The 14,748-nt window shown below is 44.8% G+C and overlaps 1 protein-coding gene across 2 annotated transcripts in view; it reads left to right on the plus strand.

Annotated features, from left to right (window-relative positions):
• The window catches only part of LOC147748414 (hepatic lectin-like), a 156,058-nt gene that overhangs the window by 17,443 nt on the left and 123,867 nt on the right, over window positions 1-14,748 (plus strand). The gene's annotated exons all lie outside the window — the stretch shown is intronic.

Consider the following 14,748-nt stretch of genomic DNA (forward strand, 5'->3'; position numbering starts at 1 on the left):
TGTGTATTCACAGCATCTAGACACAGGCTTCTCCAACGAGTAGCTCGGGAGCTAGTGGTAGCTCTTCACCTACCTGTAAGAAGCTCTCCCGTGTGCAGCCCAGCCTACTCAATTAGAAGCTTTTTCTGGGTTGAAATAATATATGTAGACAAAAATTTAAAAATGTGTTTTTGAGAAGAAAATGTGTGTATTTTCAGAACTCATAAATTCCGAATATATATGAGTAATAAATCAGGAAGTAATGGGGAAACATTATTATTATTACCGTGGTGCCATGGGCATTACTTATTTGGCGTTTATGTATTACCCATGTAGAGGCATTCCGAATTAGCAAAAAAACTTTTACATTACTGCTAACAACCCTGTCTGAGGCAAAGAAGTGCTCCCTGCTCGTAATTTTGCATAGGGTGGCTGTAATCTTATCTGGAGTGGTCACTCGGACAACACCAATAATATTAGCAATGTGGATGATTTTCATTGAACATAAGTAGTTCTTATTACGGAGAAGGTTGGAGACTCTGGATCTGGAAGGTTGGCATTAGCAACTCTTGGTTCCAGTGGACTTGAAAACATGTTGTCGAATTCGTAGCCTCTAGTTGTGCGGCATTCAGCACCAGATGTAAATTCCAGTCCAGGTGTTTCAAGAACATAACAGTGCATTGTGGGAAATGAAATGTCTTGAGAATGTCAACTAACACAAACAACTGGCTAAACCTTCTCCAGATAAATGGCCTTGACTGTCGAGCTGTGAATGGCAAAGCTCTGCTGTCGTCTGCTAGCCAATTCCACTGATCCTGACTTCCTTCCGCCGGGTTGTTTCAGCCCTTTTCGAGTGTTGCTCTAAACACACTCCCCACGTTATGCTTCATTTCTCAAGTAAAGCTGCAGACATGTGCATTTTTTTATTTTGCATATTTAAATAGCACGAACTCGACCCGAAGGTATTGGAGCACTTTACATGATCACCGGTTACTCACACCTTCAGGCACAGGGAGCCTACGTGATTTGCCCAGAATCACAGGATGTGGACGCGAATCGTGAGGCTTGAACTCTGGTTTCCAGCACCAAAGTCGGCAGTCTAGCCGACGGACCACATCCACATCCATTCTTACCTATATGCACTCTTTATTTTGGCTAAACTCCATAAAGGACATTCTTCCAAGTAATACTCGTGACTTTCTCCACTGTGAAGTCCCAGGCTGTCTTTCAGTGATCACGCACGTTTCCTCCAGTGATATCGCAGAGCTTCTAACTTCTACCAGTCATTATTGCAGTGATGCTGCAGAAATGTTCCACAGAGATTCCCCGGGCATTCTCCAGTGATGCTCAGACATTTTTCTCAGTGATTCTGCAGACGTTTTTGAATGAATGAATGAATGAATCTGGCACTTGAAAGTGCACTACCGCCCCCATGGGGCATCCTGGTGCTGTGCGGAAGAACTGACTCAGTCAAGCATGAAATAATCTCCAAAGGAAACTAGGTCAAAGAATCAGTGAATAAAGCAATGCATCAGAGGCTGAAAAAGGCCAGGTCTTTAGCTGCTTCCTACATTGGGCTTCAGAGTCAATACATCTTAAGTGACCCGGAAGTCTTGGTGCCTAGAACTGAAATTTTTTTACCACCTACAGTTTTTAGTCTAAAAGAGGGGGACTAGAAGAGCCATTGTAAGGCTTCAGAGCTGCTGAAGCAGATGAACATCTATGAATTTGCATTACCCGTCTGGCCCCTGCATGTACAACCTGAAGTTTATGGATAGTTTCTTCTGAGGAACCTGCATAGAGGGTTATCTTGGCAAAAGCAATTGTATTCCTTGCAACCAACGACAGTAGATACAAACAATTCTCATTGATCTTATTAGATTGAAACTCATACCTGCTACTGCAAGAGCTTGAGGGTGGAAGGACAAAGAAGCATCACATTTTACTCCAAGATTTTTTACCACTTCATCAGGAGCAGGCAAGGGCGGGGGGGGGCACCGAGGGAGGCCACCATTGACCTGGAGTTTGACTTACCGAGGAACACGATCTCAGTTTTGTCAATATTGCATTTTAAATGATTGGACTGCATCCACTGGATGACTACACATAGAAAATTTTGAAAGTTAATCTTAGAGCCAAAGGATGCTTTATCCGTTGGTAGAAACAGCTGCATGCCATAAGAGGTAGTTTCAAATCGAAAAGATGTAATCGAGGAATTTGGGGGGATGGTCATATAAATATTAAATAATATGTTATGTTATGTTATACTTTCTTATATAGCGCAACGACTCACCGTGAGGCATCTCAGCGCTTACTTGGAACACAACTCAAGTGAGAAAAACCATGGGGCAAAGAGAAAGGCAGAAAGGAAGGGGCCTTAATAAAGTAAAGCTTTTAGATGTTTCCTAAAATTTTGATAAGAAGGAATTTCTTGGAGGGAGATAGGAAGACTATTCCAGTAGACAGGTGCTAGATAAGAGAAAGCCATGCCTCCTGCTCTGTGTCGTCTGATTCGAGGGACATGCAGTAGTAGTTGAGAGCTGGATCTGAGAGTACTGCTCGGATTGTATTTTACCAGCTTGTGTTGCAGATATTTGGGGCCCAAACCCTGTAGGGCATTAAATGTCAAGCAACAGATTTTAAAGGTGGATCTTTGTCTTACCGGTAACCAATGTAGCTTTCTCAATAATGGTAGCAAATGGGATCTTGCAGGCATATTCAGGACCAGCCTGGCAGCTGTGTTCTGGATGACCTGTAACTTTTTAAGAGAAGTCAGCCCAACTTCTGCCAAAAGGGCGTTGCCGTAGTCCAACCGGCTAATAACCATGGCTTGCGTCAGGGTTCTACGATTTTCTAATGGAATAAAAGGAAAGGTTTTCCTAAGCTGTCTTAGCCTGAAGTAACGGGACCCGGCCACAGCCGCTACATGATCCTGCATAGAGAGAGAGCAATTGATTTTTATACCTAAATTATTCACGCACTCTGTCGGTACAGGCGCGGGCCTAACTGGGAGGGCCACCAGTCCTTGGTCCAGATGGCCGCTGCCTTACCCAGCAACATGACTTCCGTCTTTCCTGGGTTCAGCTTGAGAAAATTGTTAGTCATCCAGTTGGAAATTTCTCGGATCCCTGTGGCAAAGCGCAATCTGTCCGCCTCCTGATTGGGGCTGATGTTAAACAACAATTGCGTGTCGTCGGCATATGAGATAGTTTCGAACCCCAGGGCTTCCACTGCCTTAGCCAACGGTGCCATATAGATGTTAAAAAGGGTGGGGCTAAGGCAGGAGTCCTGGGGAACGCCTTTGTCCAACAACATTTTTTCTGCCTGGTAGGAGCCCATGATGACTGTCTGGGACCTATCTGTCAGAAAGTTTTGTAGCCACTTCAGGGCTAGCCCCTGGATACCGATAGCTCTTAACCTCTCCAGCAGCCTGACATGTGAGATGGTACCAAAGGCTGCGGAGAGGTCAAGGAGAATCAGGATTGCCGATCTTCCTGCGTCTACGGTCATCCGCAGGGAGTCAGTAACCGCTAAGAGAGCGGTTTCTGTGCTGAAGCCTCGACGGAAACCGGACTGCGAGGGATCCAAGAAGCAGTTTGATTCCAGGTAGAGATTAAGCTGTCGATTAATCATGCTCTCAAGTGCTTTACCCAGAAGGGGGAGCAGCGATATCGGTCGATAATTGCTCAGCTCTAAAGGATTGGCCGTTGTCTTTTTTAGTATGGGATGGACAAAAGCTTCCTTCCAGGGGACCGGAATGTCGCCCTCTGAGATTGATAGATTAAAGATTTTCTCTATAGTAGGCGCTAGTGAACGAGACAAAAGTGCCAATCAATCAGTGACACTTATAAAGCGCGCTACATACCCGTAGGGTCTCAAGGCGCTGGGGGGGGGGGGGGGGGGGTGCCGCTACTGCTCGAACAGCCAGGTCTTCAGCTTCTTCCTGAAGGAGAGGTGGTCTTGGGTCAGGCGCAGGTCGGACGGGAGGGAGTTCCAGGTCTTGGCGGCCAGGTAGGAGAAGGACCTTCCTCCTGTAGTCGCTCTTCGGATGCGGGGGACGGCGGCGAGGGCGTGGTTGGCTGATCGGAGGTGGCGTTTGGGAGCGTAGAAGTTGACTCGGCTGTTGAGGTAGCTCGGGCCTTGGTCGTGTAGGGCTTTGTGTGCGTGGGTGAGGAGGCGGAAGGTGATTCTCTTGTTGACGGGGAGCCAGTGAAGGTCTCTCATATGTCCGGAGATGTGGCTGGATCGTGGGATGTCGAGGATGAGTCTGGCTGAGGCGTTTTGGATCCGCTGGAGTCTCTTCTGGAGCTTGGCGGTGGTCCCGGCGTAGAGGGCGTTGCCGTAGTCCAGTCGGCTGGTGACGAGGGCCTGGGTGACGGTCTTCCTGGTCTCTGTGGGGATCCACCAGAAGATCTTCCGTAGCATGCGTAGGATGTTGAAGCACGCCGAGGAGACGCTGTTGACTGGCCTGGTCATGGAGAGGGAGGAGTCCAGGATGAAGCCCAGGTTTCGTGCATGGTCTGTCGGTTTGGGTGCGGTGCCCAGGGCGGGAGGCCACCAGGAGTCGTCCCAGGCGGAGGGTGAGGAGCCCAGGATGAGGACCTCCGTCTTGTCCGAGTTCAGTTTCAGGCGGCTGGTCGTCATCCACTCGGCTACCTCTTTCATCCCTTCGTGCAGGTTGGCTCTGGCGGCGGCGGGGTCGTTGGTCAGGGAGAGGATCAGCTGGGTGTCGTCGGCGTAGGAGATTATGCTGAGGTGGTGTTTGCGTACGATGGCCGCGAGGGGGCTCATGTAGACGTTGAAGAGGGTGGGGCTCAGGGATGATCCTTGGGGGACGCCGCAGATGACTTCGGAGGCCTCTGACTTGTACGGTGGTAGGCGGACTCGCTGTGTTCTTCCTTCGAGGAAGGAGATGATCCATTCCAGCGCCTTGTCCTGGATTCCGATGTTGCTGAGGCGCCGTACTAGGGTGCGGTGGCAGACCGTGTCGAATGCCGCGGAGAGGTCTAGGAGGATGAGGGCCGCTGTTTCTCCATTGTCCATCAGGGCTCGGATGTCATCGGTGGCGGCGATGAGGGCGGTCTCGGTGCTGTGTTTGGCTCGGAAGCCGGACTGTGAGGGGTCGAGGGATCCGTTCGTCTCGAGGAAGGCGGCCATCTGCTTGTTGACGGTCTTCTCGATGACTTTGGCTGGAAACGGGAGAAGCGAGATGGGGCGGTAATTCTTGAGGTCGGTGGGGTCCGCTGTTGGTGGGGTCCGCTGTTGGCCATGACTCTAGGAGGGCAGAGGTCCACCGGAGAGCCGATTTCGCGGACTCAAGCGATTTGAGAGTTTCAGCTAAAGTAATTGGTCTAAAACTTGTAAGGGTGCAGTCCGTTCGTACTAATTGACTGTCAGATAGAGGAAGGGTGGGAGCAAGGTCTAGAAATTTGGAGTAAATTAATTTTATCTTGAAAAAACCCGGCAAGTGAGTCGCATAGGTCCTGAGATTCTATGGACGGTTGCTTACATGCCGCTGGTGACACAAACTCGTTCACAATGTCAAATAGCACTTTAGGCGAGTTATTAGCGTTCTCAATTTGATTCGATATGAACGTAATTCTTGCTGTCTTCAGATTAAAATGATAAGTTTTCTGTGAAAGTTTAAAAAGTGCTTTTGACTGGGGGGATTGACTTCGGCGCCAAAGTCTCTCTAAGCGTTTACAGGTATAAGAGATGAGCCAGACTTTCTCCCAGTGATTCCCCAGCTTTTCTCCCAGGGATGCCTAGCCTTTGTCCTCAAAGATGCTACAGCCATTCTCGCTAGTGATGCCGCAGGCATTCTTCAAGTGATGTCCCACATATTTTTTTTACCAGTGATGCTCCAGACACATCCAGATTATGATCTTCCAAGATGTCAGACTGCTCACACAAGCCATTACAACCATGCTGAGGTCGACGACAAGAATTTCCTTATGAGAAGATGGGAGTCTTCAGACTCATTCATATTTTGAGATCATCTGCGAATCATTTTGTTTTTGTTCTGTCACTTGACTAAGCAGTGAGGCACAGATGGGCAGACGTACAAACTAATTTAACGTTGACATGTTGTAACATTTTAGAAATACTCATTATTTAGACTGCTGCGACATCAAGTGGAATGTCCTCAGCATCCATTTCTCGGATTAAATTGTATCTATATTTATTTGGAGAACTTGCCGTGCCACGTTTCCTTTTGCAGCAAAGCTGCTCGGACTGCCTACCTGCCGCCTCGCTGTTGCCGTAGGGGTCATCCCGCCTCCCGCCTCCCTGGTCATCTGGAGTGCTGCCGTAGTGTGGAGGGCGGGCCAGGGGAACCACAAGCCCCAGCAGGCACAGCGCCTGCCGAGCACCATCTACAAGCGCCAGGAGGCGCATATAATTGGCGTACTACCTGCAGAGCGGGGGAACCTTTCATTTGGAGAACTTGCCGTGCCACGTTTCCTTTTGCAGCAAAGCTGCTCGGACTGCCTACCTGCCGCCTCGCTGTTGCCGTAGGGGTCATCCCGTCTCCCGCCGCACGCCTCCCTGGTCATCTGGAGTGCTGCCGTAGTGTGGAGGGCGGGCCAGGGGAACCACAAGCCCCAGCAGGCACAGCGCCTGCCGAGCACCATCTACAAGCACCAGGAGGCGCATATAATTGGCGTACTACCTGCAGAGAGGGGGAACCTTTCATTTGGAGAACTTGCCGTATCTATATTCCAGTGTTCATATTTATCCCTTGATCACAGAACGACCCTTTCAAAGACTTTTGTTGCTGTTGACGCGCTTCACAGTGTAAAGTTTCAGAACTTTAGACAGTATTATTGCCACCTTTGCATAGTGCTTTAACGTAGAAGGGGCGTGGACCAGCAACTTAATTGTTGACCTTGTGGAACATAGGTGCTTGGTTTCATCATTGGTGTTTGGAAATACAGAATAATTAGGAACTGGGTTAACTGAAGGACAAGACCTGACAAGAGACAGCAATAACTATAAGTGAACACCGTGCATGGTACAAAAATATATAAGTTTTATTTTATTAAATTGAAACGGTTTCTTTGTGGTTAAAATACAAACATTTTTTCTGTTGTTTTGGGTTTTTCTGTGTGTATGCCTCCACTATACATGTGATGGTAAATCTACATATGTACAGTAATATACAATTGTGTTCACGGTACAGTTCAATACATTTCAATGGCATTCATTATTTAGGAACTGTATGGAAGCTTATTTAGACACACTAATCGTTGTGATTTAAAAACATGGCTAAATGTAACAACTACGCGCGTTTCGGCTGAGGGCCTTCATCAGGAAGCCATGCAAATATCCAAATGAACCTATGTACACAAAAAAATAGTAAAGCATGTCAGTGTCAGTATATTGTCCTGTGTATTTACATATTAAAAACAAAGAAAAAAGAAGAAAACACATGGCACATTTGTACAGTGATGAAAAAGGGGACAACAATGTCCTATAAATGCTCATGCCTGTCCTAATATCTACAATTATATACAGTGTGTGGCCTATTCTGCCTTATATCTACATGATTATATACACAATACCTTGACATTGATCCTAACTTACTATACATATGGATAACTACATTAAACAATGCATTACAGTGCGTATCCCAGTGGGAAGGGTAGAAAAGGGGACACACATGGTATAGGAACAAAGGGGCACTTGATATTGATCCTAACTGACTGTGCATTACACTGCATATCCTAGTGGGAAGAGTAGAAAGAGGGCACACATAGTTTGTAATAGGGGAGCAGTATTATACCTTAGTGGGAATAGTGCAGGTTCTCACAGAGACAAAGGTCAGAATAGTCCGGGATGTAAGGCTAACTGCCTGGAAGTGCTGGTGGAAGATGGCAAAGAAGAAAAAGAAGAAGAAAAAGAAAAAGAGTAGGCGGTGTTAATGTTCCAGATAGTGAATGTTAAACATGCCCAGTATATAGGGGGAACTAAAGGGAACAAAGCATTTACCTGTCTTAAATTGCCATATTGGATTTGACAGACTAGTTGTTCGTATAAATGGTCCTTGGAGGAATACGGAGAGTCCTTCGTGGGTGAAATGGCTGATTATCACAGACGCAGTGCTTTCATCGATTAAATAGTATCGGGGGAGCCTAGGAGCAGAGATAAAAATGATAAAGAGACCGAGATGTGAACGTCTCTCTGTTTAGATAAGTTTAGCAGGAAGGGCCCAGGCGGATGGTTACCTGTGGTAGAGGTTCCGCTTGCCTTTCTGAGATGGGGTTTTCTGATATCTGTGAATCCGGCCAAGGTTGAGAACTGCCAGATACAGAAGGACGCGTGATAAAAGTATAATTAATAAACTGGCGCTCATTCACTGTCTTATTTGTGGGGTTAGATACAGCAGAAAGGTACCTGTCAAATTAGTCCTACGTAAATAGATGAGCTGCAACCTACTGTGCGGATGCTGTCATCGAGGGAAATGATGCGGAGGAGATCTGCGTGTTAAAGACAGTAATGCCAGCAAAATTAGAGGAGCTGCTCAAAAAAGCGGCTGCACATACTGGTGACAAAGACCGTATCTAAAGTTTACGGAACAGATGGTGTAGTGTAGTTCCTAGTTTCCCACTAGGCCCTGCGCATTGGAATAACATAAACAGTAGTATCGACGTGGAACTGCGGATATTCCAGGCCTCCACTGACTATGCTAAACTTAATTGGGTTGTGTTACCAACTAGCTCAGAGGTCACTGGAAACTTTCTTCTCTGCATAGGAAGTGATCAGCTTCCTTGGCACAGACAAGAAGGGATTCAGTTTTCCAACAACCGTGCAACATGACAACTTTGCTCCTCAGATCAAGAGTCGATCTCTAGGGTCGTGTGAAACAATGGACATATATTTCACTCAGTCAGTCTAGTGCAGTTTACTTTCACAGTATGTAGAGAATAGAGAGACGGGCGTGTATCAATAAAGGTTAACATTTATTGAACAGTCTTTCTTCTCGTACAAGAGAAATGTATTGCCACAATTGCAATAACTGTTATTATAAAAAGTACGTATAGTAAGATAAGTATTGCGAAATAGAACTGTAAAAGCATTGATATGGTTTCTTAGCCATACAATGGTTTAAAAGTAATAAAACATATATACAGTCATATATACATTAGGCTAACATACTCAACTGGTGCTTCTAACTAAGCCTACCCCAGTGTGCCTGACCTAAGCCTAACACGTGAAAGGGGGAGTAAGTAAGTAGCTTAAGTTAAGTTGGTTTTGCCAAGGTTTGTTTCAAGAATTCTCGTCTAAGGGTTTAGTCAACACCATACCTCTGAATAGAATGATGGAGGATTGGTATCTCCTTCAGGGGTCTCTCTCGATATCCCAGTCACCCGCGGGGGTAAACCGGAAGCGCCGGGACTGGATTTCTCTGCACGAGAAATGCAGCGGCTTCTCTCAGCGCGTCGAGGAAGGAGGGGTGACAGCATCCGCGGGCAGCTGGAATCGGCTGGATGTCTTCGCAGAGGACGGCTGCTCGGCTCCTCAAGTGTACTGCACCATAGTTCGCACTGTAGCGGCGATAATGGTAATCAGCAGCTTCACCACCACAGGATAGCAGGCTGCAGCGACAGAGTGCTAGTTTTTACCAACACAGGGTCATGCAGGCAGCTGGCATCAGCAACAGGCAACGAACTCGCAGCTCGTATCTCTCTCTCTTGCTTAAGGCAACGTTGGTAATATTTATACCTGACAGGTGCCGGGTTTGACGCAAGTTTGCTGGACATAAGACGTCAATTAAAGATGTCACTAGGAAGTGACAGTTATCAGTTGCTCATTAGAGTTCTATTACTAATCAAAACATAGCAAGCGGGGATTTCCAGGTCTGCTGAGTTTTTATCTTGTTGAAGAACTCGGAGTGTTATCTAGGAATATCAGATAGTGACTGCTGCTCTGTCATTGCACTAATTGGTCGCAAAGGAAGTAGCAGAGAGTCATGCTGGAATGTGGCTCTGTTCGTGTGAGGCCAGAGATGACTTTTCAGAAAATCGCACTTGAACGGTTATGCCAATATAGGGAATAAATGGATTTATAGCCGAATAGGGGCATAAGGTCACAGTATCGATCAGGAACCTAGATAAGCACGCAACACCCACTCCACGTTTTCATGTCCATCAAAATTACTAAAACTAAGCAATAAGATGCATGTGTAACATTGCCCACCCCAAAATACATAAATGCATTTGAAATAGGCGTACTTGTAATACATGGAATTTAGGTACTGTACGTTTTTTAAAGCATAGTAATCATTCAAAAGGTATTGTATATGAAATCAATGAACGATTATGCATAAAGAATTACACATGAAGTATCTCTGACAGAAGAAATGCGAGATAAATCATCACATAAAAATGCATAGTAATAACATGTGTGCTAGAGGCTGGTGTTATGTTGTTATGTCTCTAGATGTGTTTAGAAATAGAAGTGTGAAGCTTCTGTTCTCTAAGAATAGTTTTTACGTTAAGCAAAGAATTATTCGTGCCAAAAAGAGAGGGTCAATATTTTAAAAAATTTGTCCAATTCAAAGAAAAATAGATTTCCAAAGCTCCTGGCAGTTTTTGTTGATCAAAACTGAAGGCCGAATTCAGAGTTCATGGGAACACTGTGTGTCGGAAAACTTTTCAAAAGTTATTGTTTCTCTATGGGTGAGAACATCGTATCAGACAGGCTCGCAAAGAATTGGTCTACAAAATCAGGTGATAGTTCAACCAAATTAGATAGCGCTGTAACTTGGCCGGTGTGAGAATGATTGCTGTCATCGAAGGCAGGACCAGCAATGCTCACAGAACGTTGTACCTGGATGATGTTGCTTTTGTCACTCGCTCCACTGTTACCACTTGGCTGTAGTACAGGAGTCTCCACGAATGCCGTCATCAGGATTGGTAGCCGCTGGGGACAACACAATGCGTGAGCCGTTATTGGACTGAGCAAAGTATCGACGTCCATTGGTACTGCTGATGGAAGTGAAAGACAGATGTCCAACACGCATTCATCGCCGCAAAGCATACACCGTAGCACAGGTAAAATGCAATTTTGCCATATCGGTCTGAATGAAAGGAACCAGGTCATGTTTAGATCTCTCAGCCTGGCCAATCCGAGGACGTTAGTTATCCTGTCCCTGTAGCGCATTGCTAGGATTGTCTCTTCCATTCCCATGGGAGCTATGTCTGAGCCGAGGCTTGCCATAACGTAGCAGGATGGTCAAAAATAGAATCCCTGCAACGAGTCCCAAAAATAGTGGAATGCCGCCAAAAATGGAGTGCACAAAATTAGGAAAGATTCCCAAAATTGCCTGGAAGGGTGTTAGCAGTCCCGTAAAGACTGTCTTAAATATGCCTGGGATGCTTGTTGCACTAGACATGTTAAGGAGTTGGCTGAACATTTCTACGAAATGCACGGGGCAATTTGTTGATAAAAGGCCATGGACTTCAGTAGCCGTCCTTGCGACTAGAAGATCATACGTCTCTTTAGATGACGTTATAGGCACTGTTGTCTGTAAAAGCACAGATTTCATTTTGCTTAATGTATCAATTCGTATAGAATAGAGATTCAGACGAGGCCAGAGGGGAGTCACTATGTCTGGAGGCCCGCTCGGGAACAATGCTTGCATACAACATTTGACCATGGACGTTACTTGTTCTAGATAACTTTTTCCGGGCGCGAGGCCACAACACCTGTGATCCGTTCTAAGAATGTAACTCCCGTTTGCGAGTTGCATAAAGAAGGGCTCTATCTGAGTTGCAGGTGTGACTAGCTGGTGGCATGAAAGGTTGTTTGAATTTCCATCACATGCTCCGTGTAAATTAATACCCTGACACAAAAGTATACCACTTAGTGAGTGTTTACAGTTGTTTCCACTAAGAAATACATTTTTGTCGCCGTCACTATAGCAAGAATGAGTGTATGGTAATTTCCATATAGATTTAACATATCCTTTACCCAATTGTTCATATTGGCCAGCAGGTATGTACTCAAGGCACTTTTTAAATCGGAAAGTTGTAATCGGAATTGTGATAATTCCGTGTATTATCCATTCAATGACAGGACTCTCTGACATTGTCAATGGTAATCTCTCGAGTTTTTCGATGCTCAGGATTGTATAGTCTGCTCCTTTCTGTGCCAAACTGATCTGTTTATCAGTAAGGTTAAAACTGGAAAATAATGACGTTGTGTTGATTAAACGCCAAGGCACATAGCCTGAACGAAGATTTTGCAGCGTCCAGCCTAGTTCTATAATAGAGCGTAATTGAGACTGGCCATGTTGTAACATTAGCAAATCTCTGTCTATCACATCAAAGGCAGAGGATACAATATTGTCCAAAGAATATATTCTGGAAGACAGAGTCGTTAACCCATTGTCTACCACAGAAAGTGATTTCTCCAAATTAATACGATCAATTTCTCGTATTTTTTCAGCAGTTTCAATTTGCTTTACTTTCCAAGCCTCGTTGTAAGCAGCATAGATACTGGTCGCTATGAAACGCTTTTGACGCTGTTTGCGTGGTCCAAGAATGAAATCGCGCAAATCAGCACCATCTTTTAATAAAGACAAGTGTTGCTTAATTTCAGCCAGTGTGGATGTAGTTAGCCATTCTAGGCAGAGTTTCCCTACACTGTATGTTGTTATAATCCCTGGATGTTGTCTCTGGGAATATCTAGAGTCTAATCTGGTCATTTTTAACCCCTGTGTTTTGTTCAGGAATCTATCTTGACAGCTATTTGTGTCTGTAGGCCAGATTAACCACTTGTTCCAATCAGGATGTGTTCTGTTGAAATGTAAAATTTGTGACACGTCTAACTCAATATCTGTGGTTGTATTCTCAGGTATTGGCTTTGGAATAGACGGTGTTTTAAGGTCTTTGATCTTAGCTAGGCCAAGACAAGATGTTTGGTGTATTGTGTCATTTAAAAACAACATTTGTTCTGGTATCATGCAGGTTCTAAATAGTGCTTCTTTGCCTTGCACCTGCCAATCTTTTGTACCCCAAACTGTTTTTGTTTCAATATTATTTTTCCAATAATCAAAACCAAATGTCATCATTTTGTCATAAAATGCTTCTGAATATATCAATTTAGAATTTGTCAGCATTGTTTTCATTCCTGTTTTATCTAACAGTTTATAATAAAACGTTTCTGCATCACTGGTGTTAAACCCTGAGAAGTATTTGAATTTCTCAAAAAATGCTTTAGAACTGCTTTTAGGTGGTGTAGAACAATGTTCCCATTGATTATACATAAAAACATTTCTAGGCTGTGCAGATTTATGCAAGTAATGATCCCCATAGTGGGTGTAACAGAATAACTGCTCATAACTAGATGAACCTTGTAAATAATCATGATCTGTGAATCTAGCTGACATTACTAAATCAGACATCATGTCATTAATACTGTTAAAGTCCCAATCATCAGAGAATGTACTTGGTGTCACAAAGTCACTTAAGGAAACCTTTAGTTGATGAGGATACTTCAGGATTTCGACCGGACCATAGATCTCATAGTCTGTTTTCTCCCATACTACCCCACCAGGTATTGGAATTGCTGTGACATTTACTGTTGACAGTTCTCTTTTCTTCACGTGGGATGATCTGTGTGGTTTCAGGACTAGGTTGATGTTCTGACTTGCTGTGTCCATTGTAATATATTTTCCTTCAATGAATTTTCCCAAACATAGTACCATGATGAGCCAAAGCAGGAGGAAAAATACACCTAGACCAAACCAGAACTCTAGCCAAGGGGAAATTAGGTAGATTTCCTTCAGTTGATGAAAGAGTTCCGTTGCTTTTTCTTTAAAAGACTTTTTTGTTTCTGGCATCGCTTCGGGGTCGTTAAAATCTTCAGAGAAGTTGTCGAAGTTGATGAAATAACCAGAGGCAGTTCTGTCAATTGATGGGATTGTTCTTTCAATCTGTCTCTCGGTAGCACTTTCTGATGCCACATTAGTGTAGACTGGTGTTGTTTCTTGACGAACTGTTTCAATCTGTGTTTCAAGAGGCACGAGTTCCATGGCATTATTGCATAGTCCTTCATTGTGCACTGCAGGCTGATCGAATGTGATTAGTCTTTCAGTTTGAACCTCTTGGATTGTTGCAAGTTTGGGTATTCTGTTGTTTCTTGGGAGTCCACTGGGCCTACTGTTGATTATAGGCCACATGCTTGTGGTTTTACCAGATCGATAGACACGACTCTGTTCTCCTTTTTACCAGCAAGGGGCGGTAGCACAACTGATCTTGTTCCGGTGAATGCCAAGACAGGTACTGCTTTTCTGTAAGAAGGCCCAAATTCCTTCTTAACCGCGATCTTTTCTCTGACTAGATCCCCAATCTTTGGAATCCAGACAGGCCTTGCTGGGGCTGTTGCGGGTGGTGCCTCGTCAGTGGTACTTGGCTGTTGCTTTAACTTTATGTTGCTTAATGATTTTCTTGTTTCATTCAGTTCCTGTAAAACAGCCAAACGGTCTTTTACATCAAACTGCGTTTTTTCTTCTTGTACCACTGACATCTGACTATCGACGTCCTGAACGTTCATTCTAATTCCGAACAATAGTTCGTATGGGCTGAAACCTTTTAGAGAATTTCTTGGCATGTTGTTAAGACTAGTCTGGACACTTATTAAATGTTTGACCCACCCAGCGCCTGAACCTAATACCTTCGCTGTTATAGATTGCTTTATGTCCCGGTTTTTTCTTTCTACCACACTATTCCCTTCGGGGTGCGACGGACAAGAATACCGCAACCC

Source organism: Lissotriton vulgaris, chromosome 1_1, assembly GCF_964263255.1.
Source record: "Lissotriton vulgaris chromosome 1_1, aLisVul1.2, whole genome shotgun sequence".
In the NCBI taxonomy this organism is placed as follows: domain Eukaryota; kingdom Metazoa; phylum Chordata; class Amphibia; order Caudata; family Salamandridae; genus Lissotriton; species Lissotriton vulgaris.